The sequence below is a fragment of the Girardinichthys multiradiatus genome, chromosome 6, assembly GCF_021462225.1.
Source record: "Girardinichthys multiradiatus isolate DD_20200921_A chromosome 6, DD_fGirMul_XY1, whole genome shotgun sequence".
Taxonomy (NCBI): Eukaryota; Metazoa; Chordata; class Actinopteri; order Cyprinodontiformes; family Goodeidae; genus Girardinichthys; species Girardinichthys multiradiatus.
Window position 1 is genome coordinate 8,725,711 of NC_061799.1, and position 20,683 is coordinate 8,746,393.

At 39.7% G+C, this 20,683-nt stretch overlaps 1 protein-coding gene across 2 annotated transcripts in view; it reads right to left on the minus strand.

Annotated features, from left to right (window-relative positions):
• LOC124869281 (cAMP-specific 3',5'-cyclic phosphodiesterase 4B-like) overlaps window positions 1–18,055 on the minus strand; it is an 88,969-nt gene extending 70,914 nt beyond the window's left edge. The window contains exons 1-3 of one of the 2 annotated variants that reach the window (XM_047367048.1): window positions 17,836–18,055; window positions 16,572–16,667; window positions 13,824–13,891 (exon numbers count right to left, since the gene is read on the minus strand). The gene's annotated coding sequence lies outside the window, so the exon portion shown is untranslated. The remainder of the gene's footprint in view (window positions 1–13,823; window positions 13,892–16,571; window positions 16,668–17,835) is intronic. The other variant, XM_047367047.1, reaches the window with a different exon arrangement.
• Window positions 18,056–20,683: the final 2,628 nt, after the last annotated feature.

Genomic DNA, 20,683 nt, shown 5'->3' on the forward strand with positions numbered 1-20,683 from the left:
CTTCTCCACAACGTAACTCTCCCAGATGTGGGGAAAACAGTAAAGGTGGACTCATCAGAGAACAATACATGTTTCACATTGTCCACAGCCCAAGATTTGCGCTCCTTGCACCATTGAAACCGACGTTTGGCATTGGCATGAGTGACCAAAGGTTTGGCTATAGCAGCCCGGCCGTGTATATTGATCCTGTGGAGCTCCCGATGGACAGTTCTGGTGGAAACAGGAGAGTTGAGGTGCACATTTAATTCTGCAGTGATTTGGGCAGCCGTGGTTTTATGTTTTTTGGATACAATCCGGGTTAGCACCCAAACATCCCTTTCAGACAGCTTCCTCTTGCGTCCACAGTTAATCCTGTTGGATGTGGTTCGTCCTTCTTGGTGGTATGCTGACATTACCCTGGATAGCGTGGCTCTTGATACATCACAAAGATTTGCTGTCTTGGTCACAGATGCGCCAGCAAGATGTGCACCAACAATTTGTCCTCTTTTGAACTCTGGTATGTCACCCATAATGTTGTGTGCATTTCAAAAAAAGCACTTAACAAAAGATAAAATACATTATATATTAAGATTTATGGAAATGTGATTTTTGTTTCTCAAATTTGACACCATAAGATTCAAAGATATGCATCAGAGCACAGAACTGTCTTCAGAATTGAATCAAAAGGTAAGAAAATATCCACAACACTAGAGTTGTATATTGACTTGAAGACACACAATGGTTCCATGTAAATCAAAGTTTGAGACCATTAAAGGTTTCCTTCACAGCCTTCCGGTATTAGCAAAAATGTATCATAATAAACAATACCACACTTTTATTTCTTGACATGAGCTTCCAAGTTACTGAAAAAATGTTAAGACTGTCCATAGCTCTGCATCGAGTGTGAACATTATAACCTGAGAAAGCGACATCATTCAGACTTTGTTGTACAAGGGTTTACTGTTTTTTTAGCGATATGGTTGAAGTGACTTCTCATCTTTGCTTCCCCTGCAAAAAGGTAACATCCTGATGACTGTCTGTAGCTGGAGAGATACAATTAGGCCTTGCTGCGAAGAATTTGGTAGTTGAACTGTATATTTGGGTTTATTGTCCTAAACCTGAACCCATAGACGTAAAACTGAGATGCTTTGCACAGTTTACATCTCAAGAACAATGCAAAGACACTGAATTTAAAATTCAGGTAATTACATATTCCACTCAACAGTGGGGGCTCAATATTTGCTGTTCTTAAAGTAGTTTAAATATTTAAAACTAAGAGCCTGTAAAAAGTACAGATTTATATAAAATGAGGATATATGATGTTAATATGAATATTGGGCTAACAGAACAAACCATATATGGCAGTTTAGCAGATATAGTTGAAACCAGATATGTACATTACCTGTACAAAAAGGGAAAACAAAAATTCTGTCTGATATTAAATTATGCTAAACTATTATTTATTTATTCATTCCAGAATAATAAGACAGACATGTTTTTTTTTAGATTGTTTTAGAATTGTTTTCAATTTCAGAAATGTATGTACATTTCCTTACTATTTGGTAGAATTACCTTTTAAACTTCCTTTTACAAGCTTCTGACAATAGTTTACAGGACTTGTGTCCCATTTCTCCTGATAGAACCTGTGTAACTGAGTCAGGTTTGCACCTTGCAAACACACACACACACACACACACACATACATACATACATACTTTTCATACATCAGGTCTTTGCAATTAAGTTTGCAATTAATTAGGATGATTTTACATTTGGAAGACCCATTTCTGTATATATACCACCTATCAGCATTGCTAGTATGTTATGTTCAAGGTTGCTGTATGGTTTTGTCATACAGTCATATCAGTTTATCTAATTTTGTCCAGCTAGCCAGAGTACATTAGATTAATTCCTGCTACTCTGTGCATGTTCACTCAGTAGATGAGAAGCTACATGGGAGTAATCTCTAATTATCTGACCAAAACAAAGTTACGATTACGGTATGATCTCAAAATATAAGCCTAACAACACAAATGACAACAAAACAAAACTATATAAAAAGGGTAGGCTATTTGATTAAGCGGTGTGCAACAGACACAAAACGTACCAGTCTAACCAATCAATCTGTCACACAGCAGCATTATACAATGAAGATCTGTGTAGAGTGAGTTCATCATTGCCATACATTTAAACTCCTAAATACCCAAACAAAGGTACCTTTGTGGTCCCAAAACTGAGGAAGCTAAAGACTTTCTGTGTAGAACTGTTATTGCATTAAACTTCAACCACGTCTGGCATTGAGGCCTTTCAAAAAGCCCTGTTTGTTACCACCACAACAGGTCCCCCTTACACGCACAACAGAAAAATGATTTATATGATACAATTTAAAAATGAAAGCAGAAAATACAATATCAAATAATACATAATAGAATAATGAAATTGACCCAACTCACTAAGCGTCACTCCTCTCAGTGAAAATGAGATTTTTATTCTATGTGTGCATTCATGTTCTCCCTTCCTGTTTCACTGCTAAATTAGGAAGTGAGAACAATTGATCACAAGACACGGCAGCTACAGACAGCAAAAACATCTGTGTCAAACCGAACAGCAAGTTGAACAGAAAATCGGAACATCTTATGGTTAACAAAGCATTATTTTATAATAATGCTTTGTTAACCATAAGATGTTCCGATTTTCTTCTGGAGCATATAGCCTGTCACTGCTAGGCAAAATGTTCTTAGTAGCACCATGGAGCTACATATTAATACTTTTAGATTATACCTACTGTCTGAATAAAAAAGTATTTTTTAGCATCAGCTTTTCCCATTGTGTTGAGAAATTGTAAAAGCCCAAAAGGAACTGCAATTTCACAGCCAACAGAAAAAGGATTTTTAGTTATAGTACATCAATATGTTATTATAGAATATCAGCATCAGAATATCCTGTATTGTCACTGTAACAAGTACATCAACATAAAAATAAAACCACTATCTGGTCTGTGCATGAGCAATTAATGATTTACATAAAATAGAAAAATAGAAGCAGTTTGTAAAACAAATCAAATAAAAACAAATGTAAACACATTCCTATTATGGCATCTCCCTTTACATTCTGGCTGTGTTAAATTTAGCTATTGCTGTTGGATAGAAACTGCTGTTAAATCTTCTTGTCCTTGTGTGCCTGATGGTAATAGTTCAAACAGAGCATGACCTGGGTGAGAAGTTTTATGATGTCATGGGCTTTTTGGAGAAAGCGGCAACTGTAAAGTATATTGACCAAGTCTGACCTTCAGGCAGCGACCCGGCAGAAAGCTGTGGATCCACATGCAAGTGGAATGTGGCAATCCAATGTCCCTCAGTTTTTCCATCAGTCTGTGGGGGATGATGGAGTTGCTGAGAAGGCTGAGCTATGGTCCTTAAAAATAGCAGCTGCATGTAGCTCCTCTGCTGTTTTAATTGGGACAGTGCAGGATGGAGGGCTGAGGCTACTGCATACGCAGTGGATCTATAAGCCCTGTAAGCATACTGGTGGGGGTCAAAGGATACATTCAAAGCGAGGTTTTTGCATGTTGCTATTTAATATCAATACTGTTTTATATTATTTTGTATGTTAGACAAATACATGTTTTCTCTTAGAAATTATGGTATAAAAGGGACAAGATGGTTTAAAAAAAAAAGGGGAAAAAAAGCAGAAAACAAACAAAGAAGAAAGAAACAATGTATCTGTTTTGGTCCAGAATTCCCTGGCGGGTTTGGTGCAGAGGTACAATGTTTCATCCCTTTAAATAGAAAGTCGTAATGCTACTTAAACAGTAACTAAACCCTAAATCAAAAATTTCCAAATAAACTGGCCCTTATCCAAATTATATTTTCAAGTAAACTTGCTTGACCTGTTTAACTGTCTTAGTGCTGCCCTCTTTGGGTTGAATGGTGGCTACTGCAGTTAAATTTTTCGATTGGTTCAAATGGTACAGCTTGGTACATGTGTATATCACAGGTCTGCATTTAGGTACAAAACCATCTCACTCAGACACACGCCCCCGTTTTGTCCTCAACTGCCTCGGCAGCGCCTGCACTTGGCTGTGCCCCTCTGTGTCTCTTGGCACTGCCCGCTAAACATTTGTCTGTGGGCGGAGTTACGCTTTTACATCAGGTTTTGTCCCACTTTAAGATGCTTTAAGTGAAGAGATGAAGCACATATTCTGGGACATGAAGTCATGACACATCAATGGATTACAATTTATTGTTATCGTGAAATTCGTCATATCATCATAACTATTTTTATTTATCCTGTTAACAATAAACTCCACAATGATGTTTACATAACCCAACAACCTAAAGTATTGCTGGAATTGTTACTTTTACTGTTATTTTCATGTGTTTCATGAGAGCTGCAAAATTAAATTAAATTTTAAAAAAAGTGAATAAATGCAGTTATTGTGTGCTTTTTAGTGATAAAATTGCATTACTTCATGTAATTGGTGTTCTGAACTACCCTATTTAATAACTGGTAAATGTTTTCCTGTTGATATTTTGTTCTGGTTAGCTTTTTCAAAAGTATAATTTGTGTTTGTGGGGCTCGGACAGCAGTGAAGTCCAGTCCAACCCATACATTCTAATGACGAAAAGAGCACAATTTACTTTTTTTAAATACTTTCTCGTACTCGTTGTCTTCCGCTTATCCGGGACCGGGTCGCGGGGGCAGCAGCCTCAGCAAAGACGCCCAGACGTCCCTCTCCCCAGACACCTCCTCCAGCTCCTCCGGGTGGAGCCCAAGGCGTTCCCAGGCCAGCCAAGAGACATAGTCCCTCCAGCGTGTCCTGGGCCGTCCCCCGGGCCTCCTCCCGGTGGGACATGCCTGGAACACCTCCCGAGGAACGCGTCCAGGAGGCATCCGGTATAGATGCCCGAGCCACCTCAACTGGCTCCTCTCGATGTGGAGGAGCAGCGGCTCTACTCCGAGCCCCTCCCAGATGGCCGAGCTCCTCACCCTATCTCTAAGGGAGTGCCCGGCCACCCTACGGAGGAAGCTCATTTCAGCCGCTTGTATCCGGGATCTCTTTCTTTCGGTCATGACCCAAAGTTCATGGCCTTAGGTGAAGGTAGGAACGTAGACCGACCGGTAAATTGAGAGCTTTGCTTTTCGGCTCAGCTCTCTCTTCACCACAACAGACCGGCACAGTGCCCCCATTAACGCGGCAGCCGCACCGATCCGTCTGTCGATCTCCCGCTCCATTTTTCCCCCACTCGTGAACAAGACCCCGAGACACTTAAACTCCTCCACTTGAGGCAGGAACTCCCCTCCAACCTGAAGAAGACAAGCCACCCACGGGTAGCAGCATCGACAATAGATGCGGAGAACATGGTCCACTCGGACTCTATGTCTCCAACATCCCCCGGGATCTGGTCAAAGCTCTCCGGAGGTGGGAGTTGAATACATCCCTGGTCGAGGGCTCCGCTAGGTGTTCCCAGCAGACCCTCAATATGCGCTTGGGCCTGCCAAGTCTGTCTGGCTTTCTCCTCCCCCAGCGGATCCAACTCACCACCAGGTGGTGATCAGTGGACAGCTCAGCCCCTCTCTTCACCCGAGTGTCCAAAACATGCGGCCGAAGGTCTGATGATATGACAACAAAGTCGATCATCGACCTCCTGCCTAGGGTGTCCTGGTGCCAAGTGCACTGATGGACACCCTCATATTTGAACCTGGTGTTCATTATGAACAATCCGTGACTAGCACAGAAGTCCAATAACAAAACACCGCTCGGATTCAGATCGGGGAGGCCATTCCTTCCGATCACGCCTCTCTAGGTGTCACTTTCGTTTCCCACGTGGGTGCTGAAGTTCCCCAGCAGAATAATGGAGTCCCCGGGAGGGGCACTATCCAGCACCCCCGACAGGGATGCCAAGAAGGCCGGGTACTCCGCACTACCGCTCGGCCAGTAGGCCGAGACGACAGTCAGAGACCTATCCCCAACTCGAAGGCGCAGGTATACGACCCCCTCATCCAATGGGGTAAACCCCAACACGAGACAGCTGAGCTGGGGGGCAACAAGCAAAATCATACCAGCCCATCGTCTCTCCCCGTGGGACACTCTAGAGTAGAAGAGAGTCCAACCCCTCTCAAGGAGATGGGTTCCAGAGCCCACGCTGTGCGTGGAGGCGAGCCCGACTATTTCTAGCCGATATCTCTCGACCTCCGCACAAGCTCAGGCTCCTTCCCCCCCAGCGAGGTGACATTCCACATCCCTAGAGCCAGCCTAAACATCCGGGGATCGGGCCGCTGAGGTCTCCACCTTCGTCCGCCACCCAATTCTCTTTGCACCGGTCCCTCACGGTTCCCCCTGCAGGTGGTGGGCCCACTGGGGGATGGCCTCGCGTCTCCCGTTCGGGCTTGGCCCGGCCGGATCCCGCGAGGAGCAACCCGGCCACCAGGCGCTCTCCGGTGAGTCCCGACCCCAGGGCTGGCTCCAGGGTGGGACCCCAGCTCTGCCATACTGGGCGACGTCACGTGCCTCGATATTTTTGTCCTCATGAGGGATTCTTGAACCGCTCTTTGTCTGACCCATCACCTAGAGCCTGTTTGCCATGGGAGACCCTACCAGGGGCATTTAGGCCCCAGACAACATAGCCTCAAGGATCATTTGAGCACCCAAACCCCTCCACCACGTTAAGGTGGCAGTTCAAGGAGGAGTAAAATACTTTCTATCATCAGTTTTATTGTTATTAATACCGCAAATATACCACAAATATAATGATAAATCTTGAAATCCATTTCGGCAATCCCTAATGAGGAGGTAATTCAGCTATTTGTTTGACTGGTGTTGGAGACCCAAGCTTTACATGCAGTCTATTAGTGCATCCTAATGGTCAAATAATGGTTAGCTTAATTAATCAGAAAATAGGTCGGACTCCCCTGTCACTTGAGTCACTCTTAACATTCAGCATGATGAGGTGAAAAAATCTTCATCAGAGCAGACAAAGAGTATGCATAGCATTTCATGAGATTAAGTAAAGTTTTTTTATGGGCCATTAATGCAACATTTGAGCATTACTTGCATAAACACAGTAGCAGTGGCACATATATGCCCAAATTATTCATACCCCAGGCACATTGAGATTTTAAGCTTTACTTTTCATTTTACACACACTTCATCTGATTGGAAGTAATATTAATATTTTGGCATGGCCAGCAACATTCACTATTTAAATCTTATAGAAAACCTGTAGATAAAGCAAAAGATTAGGGAGATGACAAGGAGGAACTTTCACCAAAATATAAAAACCAAAGATACATTGTCAAAATAACAGTAGAAACAAGCTGGTCAGAATTTATAAGAGGGGTTTGACTGATTAAAAGCCAATAAAGACTTTCCCAATAATGATAAATTATTAAGAAGGGTAGAAATAATTTTCAGTATCCAATTACAACAAAAATAAAACATTTTATCAAAATCTAAATGTAACCTAGGTAAAATAACTTTGGGCTTATCTCTATACAGCATCTCAGAGTTTTAATGTTTATGCCACAGACTTTCCCGACGTATCCAGAAAAAGAAAAGGAGCAATCAACAGGTGTAGCTAGAGAAGAAAAATGCACATTTCGAATCAGTAGCAAGACTAAGACTAAGCCACTATTTGGTTAAGACAGCATATTTTCCTACATGATTAAAATGTACGGCAGATGGCAGGGGTGCTACACTATAACTTGAATGTAATATTAACAGTGTTTGCTGTTAAACATTTACTGTGATACAAATAACAATAGAAAAGAAAAGTTAGTCAATGACTATTATTATAAAGCCCTGTCATAAAACAGATCATACTTCCATTCAGATATTAACATAGTCTGCAACTTGAAAACTGTAAGAAAATAAAACAACTGAGCTTTAAATACATATTAACAACTAGTTTTACAAGAGATTAAATAGATTTCCTTAATTGTCTTTGCTTACATTTCTGAAATATCAATAAGTATTTAATCTGTGGAAATAATTTAGAGCTGCAAACAGTTATTAAAAATAATAATATGGCACAATTTAAGAGATCCTCCTTTCAGCTGCATTTTACAGCACATATGCACTCTCTAAATTTAAACAGCACCAAAGATGGCAGCAATTAATATCACCCCCACACCGAGCACAGGACTAGTTGTTTAAATTGATCCATTAAAATCATTTCTCCAGGGTAAAGGACAGCATGTCCGGAGCATCATTGCTTGTATGCTGCAGTAGGATTTAGCCGCTTGCACTGTGGTCCTTCTAATCTTATCCATCCATCCCACACTGTTTGTGTAGGCATGTACTACATAAAGAGCAGTGGTTGCACTTCATGCAGCTGTCCTTACTCTGACGGGGCTGGACTCAGATTAAATAAAGGGAACAAAAACAGAAATATTCAAATACCTTGAAACTTGTTGAAATTTGTTTAGGCTACTGTACATTTCTGATCTACACTTAAAAAAACCAGATCAGAAATGTAATCTAAAATAATTCAGATTTATTTTTTTTAAACCTTTAAATTCCATCTGCTATTACTTCTAACCCAAGTCAGTAAGTGCTTGTGCATGTGACCTTGCTGTTGCATTAGAGGTTTGCCAACCGACATTCCTGATTGCTGAGGTCACTCCCAAATAATAGCAGTGTTATTAACTTTTCACTGAACCCACAACTAAACTGACACTTGCTCTTCATCTCACTTGTTTTTTCACTTTATTTCACTTCACTTTTGGAAAGAGCTTTGACAAACCTGTATAAACATAAATGTTTTCTGCTATTCTAAAAGACATTTGGACAAAATAGTATGTCAGTGGGGAAAAATATTTAGGAACAAAAAATCTGTGGCTCTCATCCAGAAATCTATGAATTTGTGTGTAAAGATGAAACTCAAAGCAAGATTTGTCTCAGGTTTTGCATGAAGTCTGGTATAAAAAGAAGATGTCATTGTTTCTTCCACAGTTTTGCCCCTTTTCTACTGGATCATTTTTGGCGGCGCGGCTCTGCTCCACTCGGTCTATCTCTACGCTGTACGGTACCTGTTGTGTTTCCACTGAACCACTGACGGCTGGAGCAATGGCGGCCCTGTCTCCAGCCATCAGTATAGTGCGCTGTGCTGCTATTAACGTTATTTTGTGACTATTGTATTGTCACATTAAAGTCATCTGCGTGAAACAGTGAAAAATAAAATATTTAATAGAAAATAAAAACTTTAAAAAACTAAATACTAATGTTTGTATTATTGTATATGCAAGGATGTCTTATATAACTATTTTTATTTATGATCCAATGGGATAAATATCAGGAACACAGCCCTGCTGTCTGGACTGGTGATCCTCCAAAGTTTGCCTGAAGACGTTTTGGACTTTAAGAGGAAGCTTTTGTCTCAGCCATGACAATAATGAGGACAAGGACTTTAAAGCGCAAAACAGTGGACTTCTGATGGTGGTGACTTTAGTTTTAGGTTGGATATCGGATATTTGTGCCCCGCAGATTCAGCAGTATATTCCAGTCGTCTGATCCAATGAAGTCCGTCCGATTACGGGCAGCTGATCTCTGCCTACTCCCTCCTCCTGAAGACGGTGGTTCACTTAAGGACCATCAAGAAATTTCAGAACCAAACACGCTGTTTCATGGCGGTGGTGGTTTTGTTTTGTGTGTTTTGGGAGAAAAGTATGTGCGTCGGAACAGAAAATGTTTGTGAAACATTAGTAAAACACTCTTGTAACAAGCAGCCTCAGCTCCTTGTTTTGGTGTCTCATCTTCTTCTTGACCATACCCCAGATTCTCTGTGGGATTTAACTCTAGGCAGTTTACTAGCTAACGGAGCAAAGTACTGCCATGGTTATTAATGAAATCCTACTGGAAAATGAAATGAGAATCTTGACAAAGCTTGTCAGCAGAGGGAGCCATGAAGTGCTCTAAAATGTACTGGTAGATGACCAGAGGAAACAAAGTGATCCAACACCAGAAGATTACATAGCACTCCAAACCATCACTAACTATTAAAAGCAGACCTGAAATAACTTAAGGTTCTGTACCTCTCCATTCCTTCTCCAGGCTCTGGGAAAATCCTTGATTTTTAAATGTAATGCAAATTTACTTTACTCTAAAAAGATGACTTTAGATCACTGAGCAACAGTTCAGTACTATTGCTCTTCATGTAAGATGTTTTTGATGATGTCTCTAGTTCACAAATTGGCTTAAACACAAAGAATGTAACAGTTGTAGCCCATATCCTGCATGCGTGTCTTGAGTCTTGCTGCAATGAATCCAGCTGCAATCCAAACACCTTGCATATCCCACCTGAATATTTGAATAACCCTTGTTTAACAGTCCTCTTAAGGCTGCAGTTATTCCTGTTTCTAGTGCACCTTTTGGTACCACAGTTTTTCCTTCCACTCTATTTATTTTGCAATGACTTTTGGTGACTTACCCTCCTTGTGACTGTATGCTGAAACACTGTCAGGTCAACAGTCTTACTTCTGATTGTGAAGGCCATTACATTTCTGTATTAAAATCCTTTTAACTGGTCTGATGTAATATCATGTGATAAATCAATACTTTTTGACTGAATTACTGAAACAAATGTAGATTTTCAATTACACTGTAATATACCATTCTTCTACTGCATTATTTATAAAAAGGTCTATTGTATTCCCGTTTGTCAGACCTAACCATGATAGACTGGGCCAAAGTGGAAATATTTCTGCGTGTGTATTTGCATTCTGCACAGGAGCAGATGTCAGCAGTAATGAGCTTTTCAGATCAGTGAGGACTGAGGGGAGTTTGCTGAGGAGGGAGAGAAACAACACACAGATTTGTGGCTTCTGAAAGATGACGTCACTGTGGAGGCCACATGCAGGGAACCCACTGCCCTACTGCACAGGCTGAGAGAGAACAAGACAGAGAGACAAGGGGCATACCAGACCTTCTGAGCCTGCTGCTACTGAGCCAAATGTCCCAGCATTGTTCTGCAGACACAACATGTGCTTATTATATTAGAACTGCACATAAGGTCATTATTCATTATTTAAACTTGGCATTAGCAACATGAAACAACAACTGCAGAGGCAAACTGAATTCAAGCTTTACTTTCTTGCAAACTACACTAATTGTTAACAAAGATCCTTAGATAGAAGACTGTTTCTACCAATTTGGAAAACAATCTCAACTGTTTAATACTTACGATCAAATTGGATTGTATGTAATTGACTTTAAATCTGCCTGCATAATTGAAGTGGCTTTTTTGTGCCTTATATTTGCTGTGAAATGGCGGTATATAAATAAACTGAACCGAATCGAATCGAAAGTATCCACCATAGCTGTTATGTAAAAAGCTTTTGTATAAACTGTTGCCCTGCACTATGCTCCAAAATAACAAACAATTCATAAGACACTCATAACAGGCATATTTTTACCTCACCTACATTTTGATGTCACAGATATATAATTATTTCACTGGGGACCCATTGTGTTACACTGCTGCAATAAAGGAAAGAGGACCATCTAAATGGCAGCTGTAGGAGTTAGTGAGTCACTGTTTGATGCTTTCTGCTAAACACAACCAATAACTGAATGTGAGCCATGTCTTAAAATTAAAAAATATATATATGAGCTCAGATACAAACACAATGGCAAACCTTATTCAAGTCGGTCTATCAAACATCTGATGAGGCACTGTCACTCAGGAAACGTGTCAGCACTTCATAACGTTTAGAAAAAGACTTTGCATTTCTAGAGTCACTAAAACATACTAAATGACTTAGTGGGATAGAAGTAGGAGAGCAGGTTGTGTTTATTTTGACAAGGAGGTAGATCTCATTGTTTATGTTAGTTCCATCTCTAACATCACAGATATCTAACTACAGTTAGAGCATATTTGATGTCTACTTGACTTAAACAATGAGACAAAGCTATGGTTTAGGCTTGAAGCTTCACTTAAACAGCATCCTGTAAAACCCACCTTAAACCACTCAAGGAGCAGCACAGGAAGAAAAAACACTCAGTTCAATTAATTAATCTGGGATTTGTTTTTGTTTCATTTCAATATAAGTGTCTTGTTTTACAGAATACTTGTCAACCAATCAAGAAGGAAAACACAACTTCTAAATAACCATGTTCAATTAGTCTGTCATATTTCTAAAACAGTATGCAACCCTACTTCATGTAAGCAGAAATGCGACAGATGACAACTAACCCAGAGGTGACATTTTGCACAGATTTTACTTGTGATTAGTGGTGTAAAGGTACACACATTTATACCAAAATATCTGGTACAGCCCTGTCGGTTTAGTACACAGTGTATTTAACAAATATAGTGTTTTCTATGCCTGAACCCATGTGGAGTGTTTATGTGCGGAACTGAGGGCACAATGCAACGTTCTGTTGCGCTACCTTAAAAACTGACAGACCAGGGAGGACTCCGAGGTAGCACTAAACTCTGCTATTTGGGAACATTGATGTTTCTCATGGAGCGACAATGGAGAAATAAAGGTGGATCAAACCAAAACGTGATGTCAGCGTACGCATGTTTCAACAGCAATCAGGCGCATAGCTGGTGCTGCACTTAATGGAAAAACCTGAAGCAACTTTAAGCTGAATGTAAACATCACTGGTACTGGACAAAAATCAGCTGATGTTCAAATGGCTACCTGTAGCATCCAATCAGCCTGAAATCCATACATGTATATACATGCATACATGTAAGTCAGAGGAATCTCCATTGATGAAGGTTATATTCCCACAGTTGTACATGCTGCATTCAGGTACAGCTGGGACAATGGGTTGTCTACATATCAAAACAACTCCAAAGTGATTTAAATATGTTTTGTTCTTTAATATGGGCAAGCTCTTATTCAAAAATGTCTAAACATTAACATCTATCATTTTAAAGTGGAGTATAGCGTAGCACAGTGCTGCCCCTCCCCTACCTGTTGTTGCACATGTTGTCAGCTGTCTGAATACAGGGTCTCAGAATTTTCCTTTGCGTACAAGAAATACAAATGTAGTTGTTTGTGTTGTTTGCTTTACCAGTCGAGAAAAACATTCATGGTGGGGAAACTAAGGTGGGGAATTTAGTCTTCGTCACTCTATCCATCAATCACTTTAACTAAGCCACCATCACGCTGTCATTTGTGGAAATTTTGAAAAACATGTGGTGTGGGTCTAAAGGTCTAAGGAAAAGAAAGGGATTTTGTATCACATCAAGCCTCGTCACGTCTTTGAAGTATGCGTGCCACTTTTGATGTACCCCGTTTCTAAATAGTGTGTGTCTATTGGGATCATGACTGTGGAACTCCCAATATTCTGCAAAGTCATAGCTGAGCCTGTCACTTTCTGTGACGTCACCATCTTTCATTTTATTTTCTTGTTACACATTGAAGAATAAACTGACCTTCTAAGAATAAAAATTCAACTCCTTTCTCTGAAGTGTTCAGATAATTATTTGCCAGATTAACCAGAGAGCAAGTGATGGCATAGATTTCAACTTCAGTTTCAACCAAAAACTAAACGTTTCAACCAATTTCAGCAAATGTCAATAGGTGTGTTTCCTTAAAACTACTACAAAATATTTGCTTTAATTGATGTATTCACTGTAAATATAACAATGTAACAATAAATATATGTTATAGAGAGCATTATCATAACTAAAAACCATTATGTTTTATTAGCAGTGTATTTAGCAGTAATTAAACAGCTTCTGTTTTAACTAAAGGGAACTAGATCATGTGATACATTTTTGTATTTGAATTTGACACAGAACATTTTACTGGAGCTTATTATATTGGCCCATTTCTAACAGCATTAAAAACATCTTAATCCATCCACTCATGCAGTCACATATACTTACAGATGAAGCTGTAGTCTTAGAGGCAGTGATGATAGGAGAAGCTCAATTTGTGCGAGCAGACTGCCGACCTGAATGACAGAAAACACAATATTACAAAGGCAGGAATTACATTTTCTAACCATCTGACACGCTGCATCATAGTTTCCGCACAGACTTTCTCTCTGTGCAGCTGAAGCACAAAAAGCTTCAGCTGCACAGAATATCACAGAGAATGACAGCATGCGTAGAATACACATTAATTATTTACCATATTGGATCACCCTCCCACTATGAGAAAAGTGACTTTAAAACATACTGATAAGGCTTTTCCACTAAGGACGTTCCAGCTCTTACCAGGGATGATGCTAGAGCCACTTCTTAACTGGTTCTGTAAAAGAACCAGTTTGATTTCCACCACCAGAGAGCCAATCCGGAGCCACGTCATTACATCATATTAAACATCTCTTTAATTTATTCTTTCATCCTCCCCCGTTTGATTTTGAGTTTTTGTGAAAAATTGTACTGCATGAAGAAAATTTAACAACACAATAATATCACTTATCCAAGTATCCCTGTGGATAGATGCTATAGTTTCCCCACCTTAATTTATGACCACTGTTTTTGAAAAACTATTGGTGCTTGGGAATGCTTTACAGTCCTGATTAGTTTTAAACAGAACCTTTAAAATAAGATTTATAAACACCGCATTAAAAGAACAACAGTGCTAAAGAACCAAGTCAGAAATAACATTTATAGATTCAGAGGAAGAACATCAGCTGTGAGTGGAGCTGTAAGTGATCCATTGACCTACTTAAACTCTGTGATGAGTGATTTCAAAATAAACTGCAGGTAGACAAGAGACAGTCAGCTTCGGTTATTCTGATGCTAATCCGACATTTTATCCTCGTTGGTAGAAGTGTTTTTACTGTTGCCGTGTTTTAAATTTGACTGAGTAAAGAGTTTTAAACATGGCATTCACAACATTTTTCTTGGCTGCTGTTCCCAACGAGCCCACCTCTACCTAACTCCAGACGAAAGCAGTTCTTTTCTCTGGTCCAGCAGCAAACCGGGGCTGGGAAAGCTCCGGTTGGCGGTGCTTGGGCGAAGGTTTGTCTCAGTCAAAAAACAAAGAATGGATGCTTAGTAAGCACTACCACCAATTAAGTTTGATGGAAAAGGTCCCGATGAGAAGAACATCAGCGGTCGCATGTGACGTCTTTTTAGCACAATTGCAGCAGTGTTCATTTGACAGTTACAGGACGCACACAAACAAGCAAACATGACAGAGTGCTCTCTGTGTTCACTGTTAGCTGAATGATCACCACAGCTCCGAGAATGACAAACAGCCAGCCTTACACAGACAGGGCAAGTACACATCATCTGGAAGCCAAAACCATCACCAGTCTCTGACAGAGAAGGCAGCAGAGCAGTCAGTCACATAAGCATTAACACCACCAAGCAGCCGATCACTGACTCATCAGTCTGGCAACACTTTGAAAAAGCAGCTGGATGTGCTGTGTTGTTTTAACACACCCTGATAATACAAGCTCAATGATCTGTTGAGATCATACCCTACCACCTTGCACAGACTACACAAATGCTTTAGGCCAGTCCTAAAAGAACTGAATCAAAAACAAGTACAAGTTACAACTAGTTGATGAAGATTGGTCAGACGCAGGTCCAAAAATCTGATTTACATAAGAGATGTAAACATAATTTTCCAGCCACGAATCAGCTTTGTGTTGATAACCATGACTTGGACAGACTCACCATTCCTAAAACAAGAGTTCCTTTCAGTTAAAAAAAAGAAATTTAACTCTAACATTTCTAACTATTTTCTAATTCATTCTGGCATTAGTATTACCTTTAGAAATTACTGTTGTGGTAAAAGAAAGTACGCCCGCCTTTAAGCCTATGTTTTCATAAGGACATGATAAAGATGATCTGGTCTTTAGCAGGTCCTAATAATGTTCAAATATCAACTCCAAGGAAAAAACACACAACAAATTCCATTCTGTCATTATTTAATAAAGATAGGAGAAATTAAAGTGGAGAAGTAGCAGCCAGGTGCTGCTGCTCAATAAATCTGAGATTTTAAGGGTTTGCTGCCCTGGAGTACACAGTTATGTGCTAATACAATGCCAAGAAGAAAAAACACTGTAAAAAAGTAGCCCATCATTATAAATGGGTAATAATATTATTTTTATACAATTTAAAGTACACCATTCAACTTTGTGAAAGTTTTTTTCGCTGGTGGAAAACACTTTAGTCATTTGACCATCTTCCAAGGTGCGGATGTCACAGTAAATACACCTCAAGGTCAGACTGCACAACGTTCAGAGAAAATCACAAAACCCTAAGACTGCAATCCCAGTCTCTACAGATCTCAGTGAGCATGCTGCTGTGACAGTAGTTACAAAAAGATGGAACAAGTAGGGGAGGCTTGGAATGGTTGCCACTAGATATTCTCTTCTTTTTAAAAAGAACATGGTGGCAAAATTCCATTTGAATTAACTGCAAAACTTCTTCTGCATGATGTCCCTTGGACAAATGAGACCAAAGTAAAGATGTTTAAGCCAAAATCCATAAAATGAAACACAGCATATTGACAAAAAAAACAATCACTTGTTATCCAATGTTAAGCATTGTGGTGGAGGGGTAGTTTGGGCTTTCCTTGCATCCACAGACTTGGGTACTTTGCAGTTGTTGAGACAACCTTGAACTCCTCTGAATACCAAAGCATTCTAGAATCTAAAATGTAAATTTTACCTTTTCTATAAGGGATCCAGGGGCAACTGCCACAGTTAAAATGTGGCTGAAGTTAGGCCATACAACAGGACATTGGTGACAAACATTGCAGCAGATCTATAATAGAATGGCAAAAAACAAACAAGTGAAGGTGTAGAAATGGTCCAGTCAAAGTCCAAACCTCAACATAACTGAAATGCTACTGTAAGACCTTAAGAGAGCTGTATATAAACAAATCTCCACAAATTGCTTTTCCAATTTGGCTTTATTATTATTATAATTTTTTTTTTATAATGTCAGTGTGGAATCTGTTGTTTGTTTTGTACACCCGAGGTTAATTTTAAGAGATTTTAGAGCCTAAGGATCTGATTGTTTTTTTATTATGCCATGATATGTACGACTTTAGAAGGAAATAGGCTTACATACCAGAGCAGATGTTAAATGGTTCATTATAAGTGTGATGGTTTGAAACATCTCAAACAATTACAAAAACATCAAAGATTTTGCTGCTGCCTATCAATAGATATATTAAATCCCCGCAGGCGTTCTATCTTGATTTCACAGCCTACTTAAAACTATCCGTCAGAGTGGCCTTTAGGTTAAACTCATTTGCCTGTACCTTCATTATTAAATAAACTGACTGATTCTCTAATGGCAGTAGACAGTTTAAAGACCAACCAAGCCAACCCTCCCTTACTGTCAGTTCTGGCTTTACATCTCATCACTTGATCCAAATGTTTCTTTCAACCTCTTCATCACCTCTTACTTAAACGATCTTAAAACTGAAATGCTTTTCAGACTATTTTCAAACTTATCTCCATTTGACCTCATCACGACATCTAAAAAAAACGTATCACTGTCATGTTATCGCTGGCTGAGAAAGGTCTTTGAAATGTGACACACAATGAAACGGAACTGTCGAAAAGAGAGATGCTTGCACCGCAAAGTGGAAACAAAGATAAGGAGGGCAGTAGAACAAAAACGCAACAAACCTCCGTAATTATCTGGTTCAAAGAAACTCGAGACTGCTGATTATGTTTCCTGTAAAATATCTTCACTACATGATGTGTTTTTTTCTAAAGGAATGCTCAAGATAAGACTTAGGACGATGCCAAATGTGTCAAAACTTCAAAGGAAAGCCACGCAAGCTCTAGGCTTGAGAATGGCTTTTTAAAAATAAACCAAAAAACGTTTTGGCTTATAAGAATAAGTTCGACGAAAAGCTACGAGAGGCAAAAAATTACATTTCAATGCGACCTGCTATTCAGAATGAATTTCCTCTTACCGGCGGTGGTTCGTGTCCTCTCTTCAACGAGGCAGCTGTCGCTCTGCTCCACCGTCCGTCTCACCGCGAGCTTGCTGAGGCACGCGCCCCCTTTTATCAGGTTCCATTTGTGCCATTCGCGCTCGTTCCCCTTCACGACTCCACGAGCACATCGATTGGCCTAAACTGCGACCACGTAACTCCCCCCTCCTAGTCGCCCCGTTTACCAATGGCTTGTCATCGGGCACGCACTCTCTGCCGCCGCTCTCTCTCTTCCACTCTTGCCTCTTTCCGTTAGATTTCCACCCAGAAGAGAATGGATCTGTATGTTTGAAAGGTACAACCCTCTGGCTCTTTGTCTGGAAACATTCCTTCATCGTTTATATGACTGTATATATACTGATTTTTCTTTGCACTTATCTTAGGAATAACAATGCTAATGACGTTTTTACAGCAAAGTCTAATATTGAATTTTTATTAATGATCTCAAAGGAAATTGTGCTGTCATGAAAAAAAGATTAAATCTAACCTCTAGCGCTGTAAGACATAAAACTAAAAGTTGGAAATACAAAAGCTGTAGAAGTTTTGGAACCATCTTTGGCAGCATTTGAAGTATCTGTTTCTGCTTCTTGTGAGTTTATCACTCAGAAGAAATTTTGGTCCACATTTCTTCATCTCAGCTGTCAGAAAGACAGTCTCACATTTGACTGCAGAATAATTAACTAGCCAGAAGAACTTAGGTCAACTCAGTGACTGCAAGGTTGCTAGGTCCTGTGGCTGCAAAACAAACTCAAATCATCACCCCTCCAGCACCATAATTGAATTAATAGTAGATGTTTATGCTGATGTGTTTGGTTTTTGCCAAACATCATACTGTGCATTATGGGCAAACATCTCTACCGTCCACAAAGTATTGTTTCAAAAGCAATATTTGTTTTGTATTTTTCTACATGTACTGTCATGGACTTTAACGTTTAATTTGCTACATGAGGTGCATACACTAAGGTATAGCAATTTCTTTGAGCATTGCACAGTCTGACTTTGGGATGAATTTGCTGGAATCTGTTTGGAAATGACCTTATAACCCTTCCCAGATTGATGGTTAGTTGCTGCTCCAAGGTCATTGCTGATTTCTCTCTTATTTGGGGGTTGTATAAACACACACCTCTACTCTCCAGATCACCAACCTGCCAAAACTCATGCATTAAAAATGCAGACAGTAGACACCTTACGATGATCCATTACTAAAATTCCCCTAATTAGCAGCATGTTGCTGATAATCCCTCTTGAATCCTATGGATGCAGCACTTCCTTCAACTTACTTTCCACACACAGTTTTTAATTTTGGCTTCATCTTTGTCTAAAACATAATAGCAGTGTAGAAACTATGGTGGGTTTTTAGACCCTTAATTTGAGAATCTGGTAAAGACCATTTCATTTTTCATATCTCCTGATACATACGATAAAAAGAATGATTACAGGATCACAGGTGTACTTTCTATTTATCATGCTTCTTTTCATGTCAATTTAGATGGCCAAAAGCTCCAGTAGCAGTCAAATATAAATTACAGTATCACATATAACTTATGCAGTACTGCATTCTAGGCCCAACTCAGGAGTGGTTTGGAGTAATTCTGATGCCTTGGTTGTTGCCAGGCAACAGCTGTCCTGAAAAAGAGATGAATGGTTTTTTGTTTTTTCTTAATCTTTCTTTTCTCCTGTGTCCTTTTCATACTTTATGGATAAAAATGTAGTCTGTCTTATTTTTCACAATTTCTCTCTTGGTGTGTATGTTTTGTACCACTGGGGTTTTGTGCTTAGATGGCAAACAGCTTACACGGCTCTGTCTCACTAATGCAAAGATTTCAGTTGCTCTTTCAAAATCAAAGAGGATGTCAGTGTTTTTCTGTCCCCAACTTCCTTTCCTGAACAACTTGATAGTCTTCAATTATAGAGATAACAAGAGCTTTAACTGCTTTTAAATGACAACAAATTTCAACTTGAGGATGAAATGCTTGAAGGACCATGGTGGGAACCACAACAGCCTTCTGGCTCTTGTCCTCCCAATTCCACTTTGCTATGTTTAACTGAGAATATCTCCCACCAGAGCTATAACACCATATGTGCACAAAACCTGCAGTTTAGTTTCCATCCTAACCTATCTCAAAGCTTTATCCATCACATAGGATGGTCTTCGCACTGATATCTTGATGGCAACATGGAATTTTAAGAGTCCACAGTCTCCCTTCATTTTTTCATGTTTTACATACTTTATATTACCCAAACAGTTGGCTTTGAAAATTGTATTTAAAGTCTTTTTTCACCCAGAAATAGTAGTATATTTAAAGTATCCAGGAAGATAATATAGCATCTCTGCTGTGTCCAACCCCTTGCAAATTGCAATCACTGGAGGTGGGCAGAACAGAAGTTTTTCATGAAAGCATGAATTCATCTACAGAGTATGGGTTTCTTTTGTTTGTAGAGAAAAAAAAAAAAACCTGCTGTATGCCCTGATTGGTGAGGGAGGTTTGGTGCTTTCCTGACATACATCAACAGAGAAAGTCATTAACCACTCAAGTTGTTTGCAGCTGCATGGCTGATTTCCATCATGTCCTACTTCACCCTAACTACAAAATGTTGGCTTTTATCGTTCTTTTGTTAGGGGGTTTGTGTGCACCTGGTGATCTTGCCAATCTGTATTTGAATTTAATTCTGCTCTGTTTGGAGAATCTGCTTTTACATGTTGCTTTCTGAATGTTTCTGAAACTATCTAAATTATTTAGCGTCTGTTCACACCAGCACTTCTGTCTGTTGAGCATAGCTTTTTATTGCAAAATGAAGTCAGACAGAAATCCTCCATTCCTCTCTT